The sequence below is a fragment of the Meriones unguiculatus genome, chromosome X (genome assembly GCF_030254825.1).
Source record: "Meriones unguiculatus strain TT.TT164.6M chromosome X, Bangor_MerUng_6.1, whole genome shotgun sequence".
Taxonomy (NCBI): Eukaryota; Metazoa; Chordata; class Mammalia; order Rodentia; family Muridae; genus Meriones; species Meriones unguiculatus.
Window position 1 is genome coordinate 103,184,009 of NC_083369.1, and position 25,785 is coordinate 103,209,793.

At 37.3% G+C, this 25,785-nt stretch overlaps 1 protein-coding gene and 1 non-coding gene across 13 annotated transcripts in view; one reads left to right on the forward strand and one right to left on the reverse strand.

Moving 5' to 3' along the window:
* Positions 1–25,785, forward strand: part of LOC110543861 (melanoma-associated antigen 10-like) — a 207,929-nt gene that overhangs the window by 176,347 nt on the left and 5,797 nt on the right. The window lies entirely within an intron of this gene.
* Positions 25,543–25,645, reverse strand: LOC132650164 (U6 spliceosomal RNA). The gene has a single exon (XR_009588558.1). It is a non-coding gene; the product is annotated as a U6 spliceosomal RNA (small nuclear RNA).

The window sequence follows — 25,785 nt, forward strand, 5'->3', positions numbered from 1 at the left end:
TGTTTTTGGTCTCTTCAAGGTCAAACCAATTTTAAAATACATTTTTCTGAATATTGTCTTAAGTGTTTCTGAAAGAAGAAGGATTAACAATCCTGAGGGGCAAAGAGTTCTGAAAACCTTTCAGGTGGAAACTATAGTTCACAATGATCAAAGTCTCCTCCTGACCTGCTACTGCCTTTGAAAAAAGGAAGAAGCTCACTCATTGTTCCTCCCCTGAGTGTATTCCATAGGAAAGTTCTTGTATATTGGCATAGAAAGCATGTACCAGAATTTATTTCATCAGATTAGTAATAACAAAAAAGTTGTAGAGTATCTTAAAAGTTCTATCAGTGAGGCCATAGATAAATAAAATAGGCATATTCAAATATGAAACAAATTACAAGTATATCTACAAACACTGTAAAAAATAATCTCTAAATTATCAACCAAAGCATTGTTGAATGACAAATAGAATAATATTTCATCGAAGATTTAAACTATGGAGAATGTATCAACTCAGATAAACTAGGTTATAATACCTTAACAAAACTTTCTAAATATCATTGGCTCAAATTATGTGCAAACTTCTCCAAGTCACTCAGTGCCCCCATCTGATAAAATTCTGCATCTTACCCCATGTTTCATGGATTTCTTCAAAAATCAAAATAAGTACTGTGATTTGCATGTGACCCTATGAACTTGTACTTTAATTGTTCAAGTTAAGTCATACAGTCACACTAAACTTTAAGGACCTGGAGAAATGGCTTAGTGGTTATGAAAACCTCTTGTTCTTCCACAGAATCCTTTTCACTTTCTGGTACCTACATGACAGCTTACAACTCCAGTACCAGATAATTTATTTTGTGACCTTCACACACAAGGTACACAGACACACATGTAAGCAAAATACCCATACACATAAATTAAAAAAAAAACAAAATGTACTGAGTAGTTTAATTTTAGCATGTAATTTGAGTGGACATTTTAAATATTTAACAACAAACTCAATAAAATTGACAGACTAAAAAATATAATCAGTACAGCATATATATACAATAGAGTATATAGACAGGAAGAATCAAATATCACTCTGTTGGAGTAGGGTCTGGTGCTTTATATTTGGTAATTGCTTGCCCCGCCCCCAAGATTCTTACTGTTGGTGAGCAAACTTGCATGTACCCCAATTATTGCTGTTTAATGTTTCCTAAGAAATTATTCCTGATTGGTTGATTAAAAGGCCTAAACCTAGGCAGGGCTGAATGGGGTAGGCATGACCAAATTTGACAGCTTTGGGAGAGGAGAATCATGGGAAGCATAAAGATTCAAAGAGAGGAGGAAGGAGAAAGCAACTATTGGTTAGGTGAAGAGAGAACCACGTGTGCCAGGAGGAAATTACTCTAAGAATGGTGTGGATGGAGGAAGCAACCCAGTTGAAGAACATTAGCAAATATTTAAAATTATGGATGGGAGGTAGACCAATTAGGAATGGTTAAGGCAGATTACATGGGATGGGGCTGAGAAGGTATGAAATAGCATAAGTGGAATATCTGCTCAGCCCAAGGTAAATTTAGGCAATTATAAAATCTAATACGTGTCTGTGTCTTATTAATTGTGATAGGTTAAATAACACCACCAAAATAATTATAGGACATATAATAAACATATTTTGTCTGATACATTTTAAATACCACAACATTACTCTCTACAGAGAGAAAGAGTATACAGCTAAATGGGATGGGGAAGTTGAAGAAATGCTTCTTCTCCCACTACACTTTACTCCCTAAACTCTGCACTCTGTAATCTGGTTTAGGAGGTTTGCATCTTATGTATTTTATGAATGGCTTCTCCATGTTCTTCAGCATCAGTAAAGGCTCAGATAATATAGAAGCACTAAGAATGCTGAACAGATAGAATAAGGTTAGAGAGATAAAAGAGGGAGTGAGAGAAAGGAGTATTCTTGCATTTTTTTTTTATGAAGCTATCTTAAACCTAGTCTCACTTGTTCTACTTTGGATTTCAGATGCCCTTTCTTTTCCCCTTTTTAAAAATTGAAAGTTGCTTTTTTTTATGCAGTATATTCCAATTACTGTTTCCTCTTCAACTCTTTACCAGATCCTCCCCATTTCCCATGCAGCCAAACTCACACTTTTTCTTTATTTCATGAGAACATAAACAGGCATCTAAAAAAACATGACAAAATAAAAGCAAGCAAACCAGAATAAGACAAAACAGACAAACAGAAGGAAAAGCCAATGATAAACTACAGGAAACACATATGGATGCAGAGACATAACCCCGCCCCCAGGAATCCCATAAAACACAAACCTTGTATCACAAGGTATATGCAAAGGATCTATAAGTAACTCTCTTTTCTAGACCTTGCAATCTACCAGTTATTTGCTAGCAGTGTCTACATTTTCTGCTGTGGTTCTTTAACTTTTTTTTTTTTTTTATTTCTGAGATAGAGAAAGAGTTTCTCTGTAAAGCCTTGACTCTCTCAGAAGTCACTCAGTAGACCATGCTGGCCTTGAACTCAGTAATCACCCTGCCTCTGTTTCTGTGGGTGCAAGGATTAAGGGCATGTGCCATCACAGCTGAACTATATCTATACCTCCTTAAATGATCCTTTCTTTAACAGACTCTCCTGGAATGATCTTGTGCTTGTATGTCACTTCTGTCCCAAGTACATCACTGCTATTTCTGGTTGGAGGAAGATGGATAATAATAAACAGAATGTCTCATTTGCATTTAAAGTGCTTTAGTTTACATGCTTGGGCAAAAAGTATTCAGAAAGTCTTTATGCATTCTACTTAATAATTAAAGATTAAATGCAAAAGCTACACTTTGTTTCTTTTTCTTCCTAAAATCTTTAAAATGACATTTAAAAAAATCTTACTGTAATAAGAGTTGTAAGGTGATTAAAATTTATTTTTATTCCTTTCTGCTTTATCAGTTTTCTGCATGTGGTAAGAGTCAAACTAGGTTTGCTCATTCACATGTATAATCTCAACACTGAGGAAGCTGAGGCAGGAAGACTGCCATGAGTTCCAAGTGAGCCTGAGCTATAGAGTGAGTCTCAAAACAACAACAACAAAATGACAGAAGACTTAACATTGAGGATATTCTTTCTTATTCTACTTAAAATGTCATTTGAGGACATTACTTACTAAAACAAAATTAAAATCAGTTTCAAAATTAAAATCTTCAAAACCAATTCTGATAATTGGCATTGGAATGACGTTTTGTCTTCCATGAAGCATGCAGTAATTTCAGGGTATGTTAAGCTCTGCCTTAGTAGAATCAGTCATCTTTTGATGACCACCACCAACTGTCAGAGTCATTTGACTCAAAATTTTGATTTATAATTCTTGAAGCTCATGTCCAAAATTTGACTGGTACATGGTGTGGGTCACACAATGTGGTAGAAGCACATGACAGAGAAAAAAATACTTATATTATGAACCAAGAAGCACAAAGGAAGAAGAGATCAGGGTTCTCTAATTCCTGTCAATAGTATATCACCCAAGATCTGAGAAGATCACACAGGATCCAGCTCCTAAAGGTGCTGTGATCCTTTAAGAAGACTGAGTAGCACCATAAGGACACATGGAAATCTGAAGGACATTGACTATATTAAACTGTATCAGTTAGGTATATATCTCTGTGTGCTTATGCAAAATTTCTCTCTAGTTGAGTTGAATGTTAGCAGAGAACCATTTTTATCTACATGTACCATTTGAAATTCCACTTAAATGTCATAAAAATTATTTCATTAAATATGGAATCAGAAAAATATATCCATATAAAGAAGCAGTCTGAGCTGGTGAGATACCCAGCATATAAAAGTATTTGCTGCTAGCCTGATGACCTGAATTTAAGCATAAGACACATATTACACAAGAAGAGAAATCAACTTGTAACTTTAATGCTTCCCTATACATTGTGACAGTGCCTTGCCTCCACAAATAAATAAAAAAAATAATAAATGAAAGAAAATAATGAAAAAATTTAAAAACATTGAAAGGACACAATAGAGGTACCCTCAAAAAGTACTGTTAATTATTTGTGATCCAGAAAACTAAAGGATGGAAAAAACAATTATGAAAATTAAAAGTATTTAATTTTTTTCACATTTTAAAATTATTTTTATAAGTTACAGTTTATTCACTTTTTATACCTGCTATATCCCCTGCCAATCCCACCCTCCATCCCTCATGTCCTCCTACGCCCCTCCCCAAGTCTACTGATAGGGGAGGTCCTCTTCCCATTCCCTCTGACCCTACCCTATCAGGTTTCATCAGGACTGGCTGCATTGTTTTTCTCTGAGGCCTGATAAGGTTGCCCCCCCCCCCATCAGGGCGAGGTGATCAAAGAGCTAGCCACTGAGTTCATGTCAGAGACAGTCTCAGTTCCCATGACTAGACTCAAAGTGGGTTACTCTGATACTGAGATGGCATGGGCTACATCTGTGCAGGGGTTCTAGGTTATCTTCATGCATAGTCCTTTGTTGGAGTACCAGTCTCAGAAAAGAGACCTAGGCCCAGTTTTTTGGTTCTGTTGTTCTTGTGGAGCTCCTGTCTCCTTTAAGTCTTTCTACCTCCCCCTTCTTTCATAAGATTTTCTGTACTCTGCCCAAAGTTTGGCTATGAGCCTCAGCACGTGCTTTGATACCCTACTTGGTAGAGTCTTTCAATGGCCCTCTGTGCTAGGCTTCTGTCCTGTTGCCTGTTTTCTCTCTCTTCCAATGTCCATCCCATTTGCCTTTCTGCATCAAGATGGATCATCTTACCCAGGGTCATCCTCCTTGCTTATCTTCTTTAAGTGTATAGATATTACTATGTTTATCCTAGATTATATGTCTAAAATCCACTTATAATTGAGTATATACCATTCGTGTCTTTCTGCTTCTGGAATACCTCACTCAGGATGATCTTTTCTATATCCCACCATTTGACTGCAAATTTCGTGATTCCTTTGTTTTTAATTGCTGAGTAGTATTCCACTGTGTGAAAGTACCACAATTCCTGTATACATTCCTCAGTTGAGCTACATCTGTGTTGTTTCCAGATTCTGGCTATAACAAATAACGCTCCTATGACCATGGTTGAGCAAATGGCCTTTTTGTATACCTGAGCATGTTTTAGATATATACCTAAGAGTGGTATGGCTGGATCTTGAGGAAGAATTATCCCTAATTGTCTGAGAAAGAGCCAGATTGATTTCCAAAGTGTTTATACAAGTTTACATTTCCACGAGAAATGGAGAAGAGTTCAGCTTATTCCACATCTTCTCCAGCATGTGTTCTCACTTGAGTTTTTGGTCGTAGTTATTCTGATGGGTGATGACTAGGGTGCTTGAACATTTCTTTAAGTGTTTCTCTACAATTCGATATTCCTCTACTGAAAATTCTCTGTTTCGCTCTGTACACCATTTTTTAATTGGGTTACTTGATTTTTTGCTGTTCACCTTCTTGTGTTCTTTTATATATTCTGGATATTAGCCATTGTGCGATATAGGGTTGGTGAAGAACATTTTCCAGTCTATAGGCTGTCGTTTTGTTCTGACGACAGGGTCCTTTGCTTTACAGAAGCTTTTCAGTTTCATGTGGTCCCATTTATTGATTGTTGCTCTTAGAGCCTGTGCTGTTGGTGTTCTGTTCAGGAAGTTGTCTCCTGTGCCAATGAGTTCAAGGCTCTTCCCCACTTTTTCTTCTAAGAGGTTTAGTGTCTTTGATTTTATTTTGAGGTCTTTGATCCACTTGGACTTTAGTTTTGTGGAAGGTAATAAATATGGATCTATTTGCATTTTTCTAAATGTAGAGATACAGTTAGATCAACACCATTTGTTGAAGATGCTCTCTTATTTTCTATTGTGTGCTTTTGGCTTCTTTGTAAAATTACTCAAGTATTCATAGGTGTGTAGGTTTACTTCTGAGTCTTCTATTCTATTCCATTGATCCACCATTCTGTTTCTATGCCAGTACCATGCAGATTTTCAAATTTTGTGGCATATAGGCTTTTGTAGTAAGACCTAATGATTGTTTGGATTTCCTCAGTGTCTGTTGTTATATCCTCCTTTTCATTTCTGATTTTGCTCATTTAGATAGTTTCTCTCTGCCTTTTATTAGTTTGGCTAAGGGTTTGTCTGTCTTGTTGATTTTCTCAAAAACTTGCTCTTGGTTTCATTGATTCTTTATATTGTTTTCTTTGTTTCTAATTCCTGATTTGAGCTCTGAATTTGATTACTTCCAATATTCTACTACTCCTGGGTGTGTCTATTTGATTTTTGTTTGTTTTTTGTTTTGTTTTGTTTTGTTTTCCTTAGGGCTTTTAGGTGTGCCATTAAATTGCTTCTATGCGATGTCTCTAACTTTCTGGAGGCACTTAGTGATATGAACTTTCTTCTTAGCACTGTGTCCCATAGATTTGGGTAAATTGTGCATTCGTTTTTATTGAATTATAAGAAGTCTCTAATTTCTTTTTTTATTTTTTCCCTGACCAAGCTCTCCTTGAGTAGTGAGTTGAGTAGTTTCTATATGTGTGTAGGCTTTTTGTTATATCTGTTGTTGTTGAGATCTAGTTTTAAGACATGGTGATCTGATAGGACACACGGATAATTTCAATTTTCTTGAATCTGTTGAGGCTTACTTTGTGCTTGACTATATGGTCAATTTTTGAGAAGATTCCATGAGGAGCTGAAAAGAAGGTATACTCTTTTGAGTTGGGGTGAAGAATTCTATAGATATCTATTAGGTCCATTTGATTGAGTCCCTCTGTGTCATTATTTCCCTATTTAGCTTCTGTCTAGATGATCTGTCCCTTGGTGAGACTAGAGTGTTAAAGACTCCTACTATTAAGGTGTTGGGGTTGATGTGTGATTTTAGCTTTAATAATGTTTCATTTACAAATACAGGTGTTCTGGTATATGGGGAGTAGATGTTCAGGATTGTGATGTCATCCTGGTGGATTTTTCCTTTGATGAGAATATAGTGCCCCTCATCTTTTTTCATTAATTTTGGTTGAAAGTCTATTTTATTCAACATTAGGATAGCTACCCCAGCTTGTTTTTTGAGTCCATTTGCTTGAAAAACATTTTTCCAGCATTTTACTCTGAGGTAGTATTTGTTTTTGTTACAGAGGTGTGTTTCTTGAGTGCAGCAGAATATTGGATCCTGTTTCTGCAACCATTCTGTTAGTTTGTGTCTTTTTATGGGAGAGTTGATTCTGTTGATGTTGATAGATAATAGTGACCAATGAGTTACTTATTTTTATTGTGGAGTTGGTGTGTTACTGTGTTTCAATGCTTGTTTTCTTTCAATTATTTGTTGTAAAGTTATTTATGTCCTGTGTTTTCTTGGGTGTAGTTCATTTTGTTGGATTGGAGTTTTCCTTCTAGTATCTTCTGTAGGGCTGGGTTGCTGTATAGATATTATTTAAATTTAGTTTTGTCATCGAATAATTTGTTTTTTCCATCTATATTCATTGAAAGCTTTGCTGGTTATAGTAATCTGGCTTGGTATCTGTGGTCTTTTAGAGTTTGCATGGAATCTGCCCAGCCCCTTCTGGCTTTCATAGTTTCTTTTGAGAAGTCTGGCATGATTCTGATAGGTGTACCTTTATATGTTACTTGGCCTTTTTCCCTTGCTGCTTTTAATATTTTTTCTTTGTTTTGTAGATTTAGTGTTTTTACTATTATGTTATGTGAGGAGTTTCTTTTCTGGTTTAGTCTATTTGGTGTTCTGTAGGCCTCTTGTAGGTTTATGGCATATCTTTCTTTAAGTTGGAAAATTTTTCTTCTATGATTTTCTTGAAAATATTTTCTGGACCTTGAAATCTTCTTTTTTGACTATTTCTATTATTCTTAGATTTCATCTTTTCATGGAGTCCTTGATTTCTTGGATGTTTTGTGTTTGGAACATTTCTGATTTAATTTTTTCTTTGAGAGATGTAGCCATTTCTGCAACTGTATCTTCAGTGCCTGAGATTCTTTCTTCCATCTCTTGTATTCTGTTGGTGATGCTTACCTTTCTGGTTCCTGATCTTTTCTTTATGTTCTCAGGCTCCAGGGTTTTCTATGTTTGTGTTTTCTTTATTGATTCTAATTCTCTTTTCATATTGCACCATTTCCTTCATCAGTTTGAATGTAGATTATTGTCTTTTCATCATGGCCTCTATTTTTTGTTCGTTTCCTTTCTATATGCCTCTAATTGTGCCTTTGCTTGTGTCTCTATCTGTGCCTCTATTTGTTTGGGTGAATTAGCCTGTGTTTCTTTGAGAGCTTTGTTTGTTTCTTCTTTATATGCCTCTAAGAACTAGAGAAGTATAACTTTAAAACCATTTCCAGTGTTTCCTATGAATTAAAATATCCCTTTATTTTGGGGTTGCTGGTGAAACCATGATGTCCTCATTTTTGTTGGATGTGTTCTTATGCCAACCTCGAGCCATCTGCTTAGCTGTAACCTTCCCTGTTTGTTCCTGGAGTCTGTACTTCAGACTGGGTCTGTTGGTATCTCTTGTCTGGAATATTCTTCAGGTAGATGAAAGAGGTCCACTGCTTTGAGAGTGGATGTTGGTGTTTCAGCTGCAGCTAAGGGAGGAAGGCCTCAGTTGCATATGTGCAAGCATGGGCATGTGTATGGCAGTTGTCCTTGAGGAAGAGGGTCCTAGAGCTTTCAGTTGCCTGAAGGGTGGCTCAGGGGTGAGAGGGTGGGTAGGTGTGGGTGTTGGTGCTGTTTGTGGGCACAATGTGCATGCCCTGAATACCTCAGTTGCCTACAGGCCTGTTATACTGTCTTCCTGGTATCTGTCTGGGCTCCAGGAATTGTTTGCTTGGATTCCACTTGTAGACCCACAGAGCAGGGGCTTCAAAGTTGAGAATGTTGTCCCAAGGATCCCTATGTTGTCCACAGTGGGGTTTGGGTGGGAGGGATCAGATGTCTGGCTGCTAGTGTAGAGGGACCCTGGATCTGTGGTTCTGCAAGCACTTAAAGGCATACTCTCTCACTCAGAGGCCGAGTTGGAAAGCACAGCGGTTCCTCCAGTTATCTACTCTCAGATTTGGGCCTGTAGGTGCAAATCAGAGTACAGGAGATCCATCAGCTCAGTGGTGTCCACTGTTTGGCTGCTGGGCAGGTGTGACTCTGTAGCCTCAGTCACAGAGCCTGTGGAGGTTCCTGCTTGTATTAGAAGCTGCCCTACCCCAGCATCAGCTCTGGGAGGTCTTCCTCTACTGTTTCAATCACTGAGCACATGGAGGTTTGTTCTTGGACTAGCCGCTGCCCTGCTGTAGTAGCAACTCCCCTGGAGACCAGCCTGTGCCTTTTCAGTCACGAAGCATGGAGGCTTGTGCTTGGGGCCATCACTGAATTCTCAGCCAAGCAGTCTCAGTACTTGGGGCAGAGGTCAATACCAACTGCCTTGCTGAGCAGGGATACCCATGCTTGGGGAAAGGGGAAGTGCAGGAGGGTTGAATATTCTCTACTCTCAGTCTCCGGAGATGTTCACAAATGACCTGGATCCAAACTCTCCCAGCTTCCTGGTTGTCCCTTCTCACCCAGGAAGTCTCAATGATTATGTTTTGGCTTTAGCTGCCCCTCCACTCACCAATTTTGGAGTTTTGGATCATGTGCCCCTCAGATAAGATGCACACTGGTGACTATCATGTTGGAACCTCGTGCTCATGTTTAAAATTTTTAATGTTGTTATTATAATTCAGATAAGATGTTATCTGAAATTAGATTTATTTTTTATGAAAGTGTTTCACAAGAAAGATCAGCAAAACTCTCATTATTGAACATGTCTGGAGAAGAAAATTACAGATTTATATCAAAGAGCAAATGAATGTACCCTTTGATGTATTTTGTTAAGACTACAGAGAAACTTTAAAACTCTAATGAAAAATATCAAAATGGGCTTAAATGAATAAATATATCCATGTGCATGGATGGATAGGAAAGCTCGATACTTTCAAAGTTTAGCTCTTCCTAAATTATCCATAGATTGAATGCAGTACTGATCAAAATTCGCACATGTCATGTTGTGGATACTGCTAACTTTATCCTACAGGTTATAGTAGAAGTCAAAAGATGCAGAGTATGCAGTACAATATTAAAGAAGACCTCATTCGAAGGAAAAATGCTGTCCAATATAATACTATAAAGGCACTCTAATTAAGTCAGTTACAATATTGTGAACAAGTAGCAACCGGAGTAGAAAGCCATGAAAAACTGACATAAATACTGTGAATCTCTCTTTGCTAAAGAAACAAGGACAATATGATGGAAATAGTTTGCTTTTTCCAAAAGTAGTGTGGAATAGAGGGACATCTACATGCCTTGAAACAAATCACAGACATGTGTGCAAAAGTCAAACTTACAAGAATACAAGAAAATAAGAAAGTCTGCAAGAATTGTGAATTTGGTAACTTTATTTTGGATAAGATACCAGAGGCATTATTCTTGCAGAATCTGAGAAGCTAGATAAACTATAAAAGGAACTTTTAGTCTCCTGATTCAGTCTTTGAATGGGGAGCTTATTGCCTCCTTCGTCTGCTAACTTATGCCTAGTCCTAGAAGCTTCTAGCTTTGTACAGTCTAATCTAGACCTAGAATGTTTTCAGCCTCTGAGGTTTAGTGCTTAATAAACTCACCCTTTCTTGTTCTTCCTAAACTTTGGGCTGGCTGGTTCAACTCAGCTCATCTGGCTCAAACTCCTCTCCCAGCTGTCTTATTCAATCTGGTTTTTCTCTCAGCTTCTGACTTGCTCTGCTTGACCTTTAACCAACTTAAGGAATCTTATCTAGTCTCCTGGCTCCTTCTCATTCTCTGACCCATTCAGTCTTCTCCTAAATTCTCTTTCTGCAACCTGTCTCCTTCCAGTAAAACTCCATTTTCTTTATCTCTGCAATGCCTCTTAAGTAGCTTCCTTTTCCTCTCTTCTTGTGAGAGTTGGTCACTTAAAATGGCTTCAGGGTAAACTATCTCTTATTCTCTTTAAGGAGAGAGCTATGAGTTTTGCATCAAACTAACTTTACCATTATTGTTTGGAATTAATGGCATATACCACCATGCCTGAACCTGAGTTTTGTTTTGTTTTGTTTTTAACCTGAAATTTGCTCAGGTTGGCCTTGAACTCAGAGATCTGCTTGCCTCTGCCTCCTAGATTAAAGGCATGTCTGTATTCCAGCTGGATCACACAGACCTAGAAGGCCTTTGGATGTGATCCCTTGCCAGAGCAGCCATGTTCTAAATTAAGATTCCTGTACACTAAACTACATTAAAATGAAAAATATCTTTTGAAAGATAACATTGTTGATGGTTATTAATGTTTATTATTGATTTAACATTTAGTTAATTAGCGGTTATTCCTAAGCAAGCTGTATCCCCAAATCACCATACAGAGACTTGGATGTATTTAATTAACCTAGAGCACAATACTGGCAATAGTTACTCCATCTTAAACCTTCAAGCCCTCAGTTTCCTACCATTTAGATTTCACTCATTATACTTGCTTTTAGCCATATTTTAGCTCTGGTCCATCTCTTCACACAGTTCCAAGACCTCTCCTCCAGATCTCCTTTCCTCTTGCTTCCTCTCTGTCCTCTTTGGACCAAGATGTCCCACCCTCTCCTCTCCATTGCCCAATATGGGGGCTGGTTGTTTAACTGACAACGTAGAGAACAATGGTAGCATGTTTATAGATAGTGGGGTAGAGAATCAGCATTTGAATAAACAAGGGTACATTCCATAAGAATATTATACTAACATACCATCAAAAGAAAGTAAAGACAAGCCGTAGACTAATAGAAAATATTCATAAAATACATTCCTAATAAAGAGATTTTATCTCAGTTATAAAAATGACTGTTTTAAAAAAACATATTTGGGGGGGTGTTGTGTGCTAGCTGTACAGTGTTATGTATGTTAGCATGTGTATGGGTGCACATGTATACATGTGTGTTGAGGCCAGAAATTGACTTGGTTATATTCCTCAGTCACACTCTAGTTTGTACACTGAGGCAGGATCTCACCCTTGAACTCAGAGCTTGCTTGAGCCTCTTTCTCTTTTTTCTGTGTTCTGGAATTACAGGCAAGCTGCCAAAATGCTTTAACCCACTGAGCTATCTCCTCAAACCACTGAGGATTCTTTAAATAATTTGTTTTTAATTATTTGCATTTGTATAAAAACCAATGGGTTTCATTGTTGCATATTCATACTTTTATGTCAGTATACTTTGTGTTTATTCATCCACTTTTCTTCCTAATGTCCCCTGTTCCTTCTGCCCTCTCTTTCCAGGTCCTGCTCTCCCAAAATAGCCCCACCTTTTTTTTCATGTCATATGATATCCATCACATTTTCACCTCTTTATACTTCTTCCTCCTTTTTCATGACTCCCTTTCTGTCTCTTAACCCATAAATGCTTAAATGTGTATATATTTAAATATAGAGTTCACATTTGATAAAACATGTACTGTATTTGACTTTGTGAGTTTATGTCATGTTGTTTAATATTACACTTTTTCAAATTCATCCATTTTAAATTTCAAGTTTTATGATTTCATTCTTCTTTGTGGCTGTATAAAATTCAATTTGTGTATGTTTGGTACTTCATCCATTTATCTGTTGATCAAAATCTAGGCTTGTTTTCATAACTATAGTGAACTATGAAATAAAAATTTCTGGAGTATTTTGACGTGACTTTCTGTAGTGTGTATATCACGGAGAGGTATATCTGGGCTATAATAGTACAGTTCTACTTTTTTCTTTTTTTTTTTTTCAACTAAGTTTTCCAATATAGCACTGGCTGCCCTGGAATTCACTATGTAGACTACACTTGCCCTGTGTTTACAGAGAGCTGCCTGCCTCTGTTTTTAGGTACAGAAATTAAAGGATTTGAGCATGCCTGGCTTGCACTGACTATTATGTAAGCAATATTCTATATCTGCATGGTGTGAACCTCTGAAAAGAAGCTTCATCTGGCTGTGAATAAAAACTCCTAAAAGGAATTGTGTCTGATGAAACTAATTGGCTGATTATAATTTCAATACTGTGAAGAGGTTAGAATGTTGCAGGTCTAGAGGCCAATTATCTTATCTTGGGTTAATTTCTGACCCTCAGAATTCCTTGTCTCCCATATGTCACTAACATATTGTGCAATCGATGAAAAATCTTGTAGAATCTATTGATTTAGCAGGCAACTAGCTTCTATCAATCCAAGAGCTAAGAATGCCATCAGATAGTTTCCCCCATCTAGTTGTACCTGCTTCTCTGATATATCCACCAATGTATTTGTTTCTATATTTTATGTATATGGATGTTATATCTGCTCACTAGAAGAGGGCATCAGATCCGATGCAACGTCATATCCTGTAGTGGTTGTGAACTATTATGTGGTTGCTGGGAACTGAACTAAGATCTCTGGAAGAGCACCGAGTGCCCTTGTCCACTGAGCTATCTCTTCAGACTGAGCCCACCAATGTATTTTAAATTTGTCTTGATTTATGACTTTCTCTGCTCTGTAGAATTATAAAACTGCTTCTATGTTGGAATATAGAACTTAGAGTAACATATGTGTTTCTGGGCCATGGTAACTTAAAATGGTTCCAGGGTAAACTGTCTCTTATTCCTCTTAAGAGAAGAGCTATGGGTTTTGCATCAACATTAGGAAAAAAGTTAAAAGAAAATATATCAATACTTTCAAGACTCTTACCCATGGATTGTAGCAATTTGTGAGACACATATATGATCCTCATTCCATTTCCTGGCAAAAAGATCCTAAAATCTTTGTAACTAGATTGCCATATGTCACACATATGAGGGCATGGGCACACACACACACAGACACACACAAATTCTTTGAAAACAAAATTTCATGCAATGTAATTTGGTCATATTCACTTCCACTCCTCCTCCTAATTCCTCCAAGATCCACTCTCTATTTCCCCTACACCCAACATTATATCATGGTTTTTGTTTTCATAATCCAGTTTGTGCTACCTATTTATTCATGAGTGTGGGGCCTTCCATAGGGTCTTGGTCCACCTATCAGCAGACACACCTATTAAAGAAAACAAACTTTCTCCTCTAGAAGCTATCAACAGTCTGTCAACAGCTCCTCAGTTAAGGGTGAGGACTTGTGAGTCATACTCTCCTCCATACTCGAATGTTCTTTGGCTTGGCTCTGTGCTATTTTTGTGCCTTTTATATGTACCGATGAGATGACTGGTAGATGTGAGGCTCTACATATCTTTAAAATTGGGGTGGTTATCAGAAAGATCAAAGCATGATTAAAAGATTGAGGCTTTCATCTTCATCCTCTAGCTTCTAGGAGAGTGAGTGCTGAAGGTTGAAGCAATTACTAACAGGTTGAAGATATAATGAATTGTTTTTAAACACAAAAGGACTGGATGTGAACTGGCTTGCATATCAGAACACTTGGGTATTCCTGTAGGTTAAACTCCAACAAGGCTTTGAAGATCTTTACCCATTCCCACCCATTTCTTTGTACTTTGCCCTTTGCTTTCATTATCTTTATCCTTTGTACTAAGTCCCTACCTAGGTCAAAATAAAGCAAGATGGGATCTGACAGATAAGTTGTTTGTTAGAAGCACAGCATAGCTAAGAGCTACTGATTAGCATCTAGTTGTCTTGTGGAACTGGAGCCTTAACCCGGGAGATTTAAGGGTCTCTCCAATTTGACCATGTTTCAACTAAATTGAATTAGAGGACATTTAGCTAGTTTCTACCAAAAAAGTGGGGTTGATACAGAGAGAAGCCCATTCTTTCTGACAAATAGAGTTTATGTGCTGAGTGAGTATGTGAATGTTGGGATAAATGCACTTTAGCTTTGGTTTTTCCTGTATCTCCCACCAGTGTCTTATTGCAGTTTTCTTTAGATATTTTTCATATTTTCTATAGCAAACACATTTTAAAAGATTATTTAGCAACATTTGATATAACACAGAAGAGGGAAAGTAGTTTGGTCTACAGGGTAATTCTTTACCTCAAGAAATTTTTACTCTTTTGACAGTTAAAACATTAAAACTATATCTGAAATTAGTATCCTTTCCCACTGTAAATACTTTCATATCCTAGCATGGTTTGGGTTTGTTGTTTTGTCTCATTACTATGAGGAAATAGCTGCCTGGAGTTCCATTCTGTTGTCCTTGTGATATGTTATAGATTATAGAGAATTTTATGACTCCTTTTGAGTATGGCAAAAATTGCCTGCTTGGTATAAACATCAGTTCTTGGGAGATATTCATAATGTTGTGTTTACACACTGTAAAGTCACCCTTTCTTCTTTTGCCTGAAGATATAGTTGGTAATAGTGTTTCATTACTTAAGCAATTTTCCATAAAATATCAGAAATAAATCAGAAGAGAAGGAAGAACATTCCAGTGAAATGCATTGAGTATAATTATCTAAATGTATTGCAGAAGTGGACCTTGGTAGAGAGAATATTTTTAAAAAATAACATGCTCCAAGGGCAATATGCAGTGGCACATTTTAGTATAGATTAGAAATTAGAAATGAAGTATTTAGAAATTGTAACAATCAATGGTGCAACTTACAATGATATATATATTTCTAGTATATGGGAGGCAGGAGAATCATTAATTCAAATCTAGCATTGGCTACACAGTAAAATGTCTCACAAACAAATATATATGTGGATTTTCAGAGTGTGGAGTTCTCTTTTATTGGAATTTTTTCTATATTTGTGTATGTGTGTGTGCATACATGGTGCACAGTGGCTAGTGAAAGAAACTTGGTGTCATGTTCTATGACTCTCTGGTTTATCACTTGAAGTAGGAAATAGAGTCTCTTCTCAAAGCTAGAGTTAAGTTGTATGGCAGCTAGCAATCCCCAGTAAGCTTCTGTATTGGCTCCCTACACCTCTTCCAGTTCTACGGTTATAGACATATGTATGGTTGTGTCTAGCTTTTTACATGGGTGCTGGGTATTGAACTTAGTTTCTCATGCTTGGGCAACAAGTGTTCTTACCCACTGAACCATCTCCCCAGCCAAAAGTGGAGAGTTTTCCTCTTTCTTTCTTTCTTTGCAGACTAGGCTTGCCTTGAACTCATAGAGATTCTCCTGCCTCTCCTTCAATGAGTGCTGGGATTATAGCTGAGCATCACCACCACCTGGCTTAGTGTGGAGTTTTCTATTGATAGTTTTGCTGCCATGTTTTGGTATGTGTAGTTAATTTTGTTGTAATTTTTAATGGAGGTGAATAAAGGAGTTGAAGATGAAATAGCAAATATTTCCAAACATCAAGGATTGTCAAATGGTTGTCTCATTAAAGTCATTGTGGTCCCATAAAGTAGAAATAGAATTAATGAATAAATAGTTACATGAGGTAAACTTTTTAGCTCATAGGAAGACTTTTCTAAGTCATTTCCTGTGTTCAGACCACACTTTTTAATTGTATGTTGGGACTGGTGTAGTATCAAGAGAATTTTTCAGCCAGACAGCTATGCAATACTGACATCATGAGAACATCTAGGCAAGGTGCTTGTGTCTACGTTTCTATTAAATCATGGAATAAATATACTCTATCACTCTTTGTGACCAACAGTTCTATTTTCTCCTCACATGTTTTGAGAAAATACTAGTATTAAAGTAATTTAAGAGAAATACCAAAACTAACTTCTCAAGATTCATTTCCTCAATTACCAATATATTTCTCCCATAAGTCCTTCATTTTGAAACTTTAATGCAATTCTTATGTGCTTTCCCCCAACCCCCAAATACTGGAATGTAAATATGGAAATTAATGGGATCCCTGTGTCATATAATGCTTGATGCTAATTATGTCTAGTAATAATATGGTCTAGCTATATAGAGACAATTGTTATCGTCAGTTTCTGTGTTTACATCACTAGAAACATATCTTTTGTATGATTTTCAGCTTCGAAAAAGCAGTTAAAATAACTACATAATTTATTTAACTACTGAAAGAAAACAGTCAAGTGATTTAATGACGAAATATTGACAATGCATGCTTGTGCTGCAAGTAAAATGCAGACACTGTGGCTATGAAAGCATGGTCTTTGCATCTACAGAGTTAATAGTTAAGTGGAGTAAATAAATATGTCTTAATTCCAGCTCAGAAATGAGCAGTATGTTGAGAGGGAGAGTACAGAGAAGGGTGCATAAGCATTTAATACTCTCATTTGTAACTATGGGTGCAGTGTGACAAACTGTTACAGGGTTTTGCTGCCACATCGTCCCTGCCATGAAAGCCAAAATCATAAGCTGATTTTGTCAGGTATTTGCTGTTCGAGGAGAAAATATACCCATTGTGGCTCCCCATCCTGCACAATGTAATACCTAGTAACATCATTTCTTTTCTATGTGTTTCCAGTCTAGAGGTAGAAGTGAAGCCCTTATGTTGACAAGCGTTTAGTTTCCCAAATCTCCTAAATGGTTCTCCATCACTTGCATGGCTAATTTTCTTCACTAAATTCAATCATGTCAAATATTTACACAGTTTATATATTTTTAGACAATCTTTGATTGTTCCAAGTAATCAGTCATATTAACTCATTTCTAGTGATATGTTCTTACTTATTCGTGGAACAAACATGTATACCACTGGCAGTTACATAGGCTTGAACTTATTTTATACTTATAGTATGTAGAATGCATTTGAATAGCAATTGGGAAAATATTTTTGAAAGTATAAAATCATTATGTAAATATGAAAACTGGACATTTTCTTTTTTATATTAATTTTGTTATTACTATTTATTCATTTTGTATCCCAGTTCTAGCCCCCTCCCTCATGGTTTCCCAATCCCACCCTTCCTCTCTCTTCTTGTAACCCATGGCAGCTCAGTGTCCAAGTGGGTTCCCTAGTAAGGCCAACAGGGGCAGTCAATGACATGAACTCAGTGGTTGGCTCTTTGATCACCTCCCCCCTGGGGGAGTGGAACCGTACCAGGCCAAAGAGAAAGACAATGCAGTCAGTCCTGATGAGACATGATAGACTAGGGTCAGATGGAAGAGGAGGGGGACCACCCCTGTCAGTGGACTGGGGGAGGGGCATGGACATTTCTGTTGTTTATATACTTATTTATTTATTTGGTTACTACAATTTATTCACTTTGCATCCTGTCTGTAGCTCCCTCCCTTATCTCCTACCAGTTGCACCCACCTTCCCTATTCTCCCCTATGCCCTTTCCCTAGCCCACTGATGGGGGGAAACCTCCTCCCCTTCTATCTGGCCTTAACCTATCAAGTTTCATCAGGGCTGGCTGTATCATCTTCCTCTGTGCCCTGGCAAGGTTGCACCCCTCAGGGGGAGGTGATCAAAGAGCTGGCCTCTGAGTTCATGTCAGAGACAGTCCTGTACCCCTCAGTAGGGAACCCAGGTGGAGCCTGAGAAGCCTATGGGCTTCCCTTGAACAAGGGTTCTAGGTCCTCTTTATGCATGGTTCTTGTTTGGAGTAACGGTCTCTGCAGGCATCACTGGGCCCAGGTTTTTTTAGCTCTGATGGTTTCCTTGTGGAGTTCCTGTCCCCTCCAGGTCTTTCTATCTCCCTCTTCTTCCATAAGGTATTCTGTACTCTTCCCAAAGTTTGGCTATGAGTCTCAGTGGCTCCTTTGATACCCTCATGGATAGAGTAGCCCCCCCATGGAAGGCTCCTGTCCTGTTCTTTGTCTTCTCTCACTTCTGATGTCTATCCTGTTTACCCTTCTGAGTGAGGTTTCAGCCTCTTCCCCAGTGTCCTCCTTGTTGTTTAACCTCTTTAGTACTGTAGATTTTAGTATGTTTATACTAAATTATATGGCTAATATCCACTTATTAGTGAGTATATACCATATGTGTCTTTCTGCTTCTGGGTTATCTCACTCAGGATGAATTTTTTTTCTATTTTGTACCATTTGCCTGCACATTTTATGATGTCCTTGTTTTTACTTGCTGAGTAGTATTCCATTGCATAAATGTATCACAATTTACATATCCATTCTTCAGATCTAGGTTGTTTCCAGATTCTGGCTATTATGAATAAAGCTGCTATGATATAGTTGAGCAAATGTCCTTGTTGAATGGTTTAGCATCTTTTGGATATATGAGCAGGAGTGGTATAACTGGATCTTGAGGTAGCACTATTCTTAATTGTCTGAGAAAGCACCAGATTGATTTCTAAAATGGTTGTACAAGATTACATTCCTACCAGTAATGGAGGAGGGTTCCCCTTTCTCTACATCCTCTTCAGCATGTGTCTTCCCTCAAGTTTTTTATCTTAGCAAATCTGATGGGTGTGAGGTGGAATCTCAGGGTCATTTTGATTTGCATTTCCCTGATAACTAAGGACGTTGAGCATTTCTTTAAGTGTTTCTCTGCCATTAGATATTCCTCTTTTGAGAATTCTCTGTTTAGCTCTGTACCCCAATTTTTTTAAGTGGATTACTTGGTTTGTTGGGCATTTTCAATGAATAATGAATATAATCCTTTTTGGATTGATAATTGTTTTTGAGTTCTATTTTATGAGACTAGCTGTTAAAATGCACATTACAATAATAAGAGAAGAAGGAATGTGACTTTTCTGTTGGCTTCATGTTATTCCAGAGCAGGGAATGGGTTTGTTTGGAGGCATATGAACCACATGTATTGATGATTATCATTGCTGAGTGTTAAGGGTATTTGACTCATTAATCTATTCTTGTTAATGAAGTATATGTTTCTAAGTTTCTAAAATAATAAAAGAAAATGTGTGACTGCCATACCAATTGAAACCTTCAAATAATCATGTAGAGGGATTGTAATACAGCAACATGTCTCCTCTGGCTGGAATACAGACATGCCCTTAGTACACACATTTAATCTCTCAACAATGAAACTTGAATTAGTTTGTAGAAGGAAGCACCCGTGTTTGAAATCCATGTCTAGCTGGGGCTTGGTGATACATACCTGTGATCCCAGCACTTGGGAAGGCAGAGGCAGGCAAATCTCTGAGAGTTTGAGGCCAGCATGGTCTAACAGTTGAGTCCAGGACAGCCAAAGCTACACAGAGAAACCCTGTCTCAAAAAAGAAAGAAAGAAAGAGAAATCTCTAGTTGAGTGGTAGACAATGTGACAAATCAGAGATCAGAGAACAGTTTGACAGATAGGATATGCCCAAGTCTTAAGGGAAAGAAGGAGGAGACAGCTCTACAAGAATAGTTTACAGAGACAGGGTGAAGAGCAAACAAGCTAGACACAGTTGAAGACAGAAAGAGCCGGAGAATGAGAAGGAGCCAGAAGGTTAGAGCATATTGCCACAGTTTGTATACAGACAAGCAGAGCAATTCAGTCAGGAGTGAGAGAAACCAGTTTGAATCAGTCAGCCTGGAAAAAGAGTTGAGCCAAAATAACTGAGTTGAACCATTCAGCCAGATTTCAGAAAAAAACTAGAAAGGATGAGCTTATTTAATAGTAAATCTCAGAGGCTGAAAAACATTCTAGGACTAGATTAGATTGCATGGAGGCTAGAAGCTTCCAGGATTAGGCTTCAGTTAATAGACAGGGGCAGTATCTCTTGGAGATGACAATTACATCAGGCAAAGAAAAGTTACTTTTACAGAATAATTTTTAGGGCAAAAGGACGGGCTCATATAGAATTTGGGCTGAAACAGGAGGAACATCTACATGAGGCCTGGCTAACTACATAGCATGCTTAAGTAGCTGGAACTATATAAAAAGAATTTTCGTTAAAACCAAAATGAAACAGGAACAATGAATGAATGGAACATGTCTGAGGAATGATTTTACTTTAGAAAATACTTTTCATTACAATTGCCTATGTTACTAAATTAGTTTACTAGGATTTCATAACAAAGTAGCACAGAGTAGGTAAATGAAACAATATACATTTATTTCTTTATAGTTGTAAGGGGGTTTGGTTTTTCATGGGGTTTCTCCCCTTGTTTTTAGATGGTTGCCTTCTCCCTTTGTGTTCACACAGTCTTCTTTGTGTTTCTGTACCAGTCATATTAAATTAGGACTCATTCATGTGAGCTCATTTGATCTTGCATAGATCTTTAAAGGCCCTGTCTCTAATTAGAGTCAAACATGGAGACACTAGAAGTTAATGGTTCAGCATACTATTTATAGGCAATTCAATGAGGAAAATAATATTTGAAACTAAGATTAGGAGAAAATAGTCATATCTTAAAACATGTATTAAACAGGGTAAAATATGAAATTTTAGAAATAGTCCCATTATTTTTGTGTGTATATTTTTCATTTCTTTCATTGATGTTATGTAAATTTATTTATTCTTTCACTTATTCTTTCACTTCCTTGGCTAATTTATTTCTAGGCTTTTAGCTTCCTTAGTTTTTTTTTTTTTTTTGGATAGAATAAAACTTATTTCTTTTTAGTAAGTTCACTATTCTTGTACAAAAAATACTGAGCATTGCCTGTTGATTCTGTGTTGTATAACATCACTGTATTGGCTTACCATTTCTAATTGACTTTAGTGGAGTCTAGGTTTCTATGTATGTAGAATCATATCATCTACAAAAAGGGATGTTTTACTCCTTCTTCTCCCATTATAAACATTTTTTTTTCTTTCCAGTCTAATTGTTCTGGCTCAAACTTCTAGTTCTATACAGTAGTATAAGAGTTGAATGACAAGAAATCCTTGTCTTATTCCAAATTTTAAAGGAAATGATTCAGGTTTTTCTCATTTAGTATGGATGTCGTGCTTTGTTACATTTCAGTATAATTAAAGTATTCAGGAAGTTTTTTTTTTTTTTAATCATGAAGGGCATTTCAAGTCTACTAAATATTTTGTGCATATATTGACATGATTATATGATATTTGTACTCATCCTCCCTATGTGATTATATTTATTGACTTCTATATGTGGACAATCTCTGAATCCCTGAATCATGATGAATGGCCTTATTTGCATACTTTCATATTCAGCATACTAGAATTTTATAGATTTTTTTTTGCATTTATGTTCATTGGGAATATTGACTTACAGTTTTGTTTTGTTTTGTTTTGTTTCTGATGGTAGCTGTCCAGTTTTGGTGTCAGGGTAATATTGGTTTTGTATAATGAATAAAGAATATTACACTATTTCCTTTTAAAAAAATAAAAATATTTGTGTATGGCTTAGTAATTTTCTAGTAGTTTTAATTTACAAGTTAACTTGTTTACTTTTAGACTTATTAGTCTCTTGATAATTTTGTACAATGTGTTTTGATCATATGCACCCTTGCTAATTTCTCCAAAATCCACGCATCTTTCCTACCCATCCAATTTTGAGTTTTTCTTTTTTATGAACTAATTCAAGTCAAATTTGTGCTTCCCATATAATCTTGAATCTTCTCATATAGTCTTCCATTGGAACATGATTGATTTGCCAGGGACTATAGTTTTAAAGAAAAATGAACTTTTCCTCTACCAATAGCTTCTAGTCTCAGTATGGGACTTTTTGCTCAGCTCTACTCTGCATGTTGGTATTTATCTACCTATAGCTTTCACAGTTCCTGTTCAGGCTGGCATAAGTGCTGTGAGTTCAGACATACAGCCTTGCTGTGTCCAGAAAAGAGTTTCCTTAGAGTCATCTAGTGCATCTGAATCTTAGACTTTTCTATGCCCTCTTACTCTCTCTACCCCCTCTTCTGCAATGATCCCTGTGTCTTGCCACAATTAAAGCATTTCTTACTCTCTGAATCTGGACTAATTTTGTTTTTGTGTTGTTTTCCATCTATTACAAAAAGAAGCTGTTTTGATGAAGGTTTACTGATGCACTAATCTATGGGTATAACAATAAATCATTAGGAGTAAGCATAATACTATGTTACTTTAACAGAGCAACAGTAGTAAATTATTCCCCTAGAGTCTGTGGCCTCTCTCACCACAGCTTCTTAGTCTAATTATGGTACCAGGTATAGGCTTCATCTTGCAGAATTGGACTTAAATCCAATCAGAAAGTGTTTGGTTACTCCCATAATGTTTATGCCACTATTGCACAGATAGATATGTCCTTCCAGTCCAGTTATTACTGGAGTTTACATGGTCCAAAGGTGGATAAGACTGATTATTACTTTCCTTTCCATGAGCATGAATAGCACATCCATGAACTATGAAATTTAGCCACTAGAAATGTAGTTTCCAAGTCAGTACCAGCTTTTCTATCATTCAAGTATCTAATGTTTTCATGAATAGGGTCTTACCATCAAGTTTTAGAGGGTAACCTATAGCATTAGCAATAGCTTATAATGTTTAGGAGCCTTTGGCACCTCATTGGTCAACCACTCTCAAAGAGATAACCCACTCCCAACACTGTTTTGTTGTTGCTGTTAGCTTGTATTATGCAGTAGGGACATTGCTAACCTATTGTAGGGTAACTCTACAATGTAGTTTGTAGAGAAATAATATTACTTTTTTATGTTTGGTCAGATATCAACAATAGCTTTAAGTAAGAGGATGGGTTAGAAACTTCCTTTGTATGACAGTGAATAGGGAGAACAGGATAAACAAGCAAGCAAACAAGACCAGATTCTACTCCTATGAGAAAAAGAGCTGAAGAAAAAAAGACATAACTCAAGCTGAGATTTACAGATTTCTCTTTGAATTACCTGTTCTAGTTGCACTGGGTCTGAGTCAGTGGTAGCTGTCATGGAGGCAGGGTCTATTCCTGTAGTACTGTATAAATGGCACGCTAGAGAGAAACTGACCTGGAGACATAACAGGGGCTGCATATACCGCGGCTGAAGAATAGGCTAGAGCACCACTAACTGTAGAGATTGAGGCAGAAGTGTGGCATGGGATCATGAAGCAAGAATTCTGAGAATGAACAGGCAAGAGATGGCCCTCCACCTACCACTGGCTCAGCATATGACAAAAGAGGGATATGAGAAGTGTGCTGAATTGAGAGCAGTTTACACTGATGAGTGTGAAAAGCCTCAGGCAAAAAACTTGGAACAGTAAGGAGAAGAAAACCCTGTCTAGAAAAAAAAGAGCATTCAGGATCAAAGGTGAATATAAGTGTGGGTGGGTCTTTTACACACTCTCAGAGTTTGGGTCTCAGAAAACACCAGGTTAAAAAAATAAATAACAAAACAAACAAACAACAATTCTACAGCACACCAGAAATAATGTTGGGTTGTAATTGGCAATTAGGGGTGAGGATGGGGTCTCAAAGAATTCCTACAGGAGGTAGAGGACACTACAGAAAACATTCTTAGCAGGATGAACATATGACATGGATTTAACTTATTCAAAAGCTGATATTAAGCATATCAGCCCTCCCCATACCTGCCTAGCCTTAGACAAAAGACAATCAAAGAGAAAGGAAAAAGTAAATTCAGAACAACAAAGGAAGAAATACTGACTTCTTCTACTTCATTACATTTTATTTATTTATTTATTTATTTATTTATTTATTTATTTATTTATATTTATGCTCTTGTACTTCAATTGCTTAGTTGTTTTGTTTTAGCTCTGGTCTTATGACTTTTTTTTTCCTTTCTGTGCCTATTTTTTCTTCTCTCTTATTTCTCACATGTTAACCCATGCCTGTTTCTCTCTCATTCATACTTTATTCCCTTGTTTCCATGTTTCCCATTTTTTTCCTCCCATTACTTAATACCTAGGTATCTCTAAAATCTAAAAACTAAATTACTCTCAATCATTTTTTGTAAAAAGGTTTTAGATGTAAATGTTTCCAAAGTCTAAGGCATCCCACTGAGGAAGAAAGGAGTGTGTGTGTGTGTGTGTGTGTGTGTGTGTGTGTTGGAGGCAGGAGTAGGGGAGTGGGTTAGGGGGTTGTTTCCTGTGCTGTCATGTGTCTGGCTTCTCTTCTTTCTAGAATCTGTCCCAGAACTCAAAACCATTCTCTGTAAGGGTTTTGGTTAAAAAAAAAAAAGTTCAGAAATGGCAGGGAGGGATGCATGATGAGGACCTTCAAGAGTGAGGAATAAGAGGTCAACCAGTTCACTCTGAGCAGAGACACCCCATAGAATGCCACTCTGTTGCTGATGTACCATCCTGAGAGACTTCAGAAGAATCGAGATCCAAAGGCCTCTTCCTTTCTAGCTTGTAGAGAAGGACTTTCCAAGGAAGCAAAGTTTGTGGTTTGGAGAAAACAAGCCTACTTTAGAAGGAGTACTAGCTTTGGTAGTTGTTAAATTGTATAACTGAGGAGATCTTACCAGACATCAAGTCTGCTTGCTCTTTTCTGGGCTTGAGCTCTGAGATGCCCCAGGGCATGTTGGCCTGATGAGGTCGAGGAGAGAAAATCAGCCGGAAGTACCTACACTTGTTTTACTATCTGGAAATTTTCAGCAAAATGAGGACCTTGGTATGAAGAACAGATGAGGCAGTCAGCAAAAAATAATGGGATTTGTGCCTTGTCAGGATTAAATATAAATAATCTAGGGAAGACTATAGGCATTCCTACTATCTCTGGCTGGACACCGTCCTTAGCCCCACCCTATTTAAATTGTAAACTCCGGCAAGCCCTGGGGCTTAAAAGTTTACTGTTTCCCACTTGCCCCTTGCTGGCTTTCCAGAATTGGATAAATTGCTTAAATTCCAGTGGACTCAGGTTTAGAGAGAGAAAAAGCTTCACGAATTTGCTCGTCATCCTTGCGCAGGGGCCAGGCTAATCTTCTCTGTATCGTTCCAATTTTAGTATATGTGCTGCCGAAGCGAGAAAAAGCAAAATCAGGACTCCAAGCCAGAACTGAGGTTTCTCCGCTCTACCCATGGCAGCTTCTCTAGCCATCCCCTCACTGAAATCATACTAGTGTGTGGTTTATGTACTGTAATGCCCAGGTAGGAAGTCTGAATGA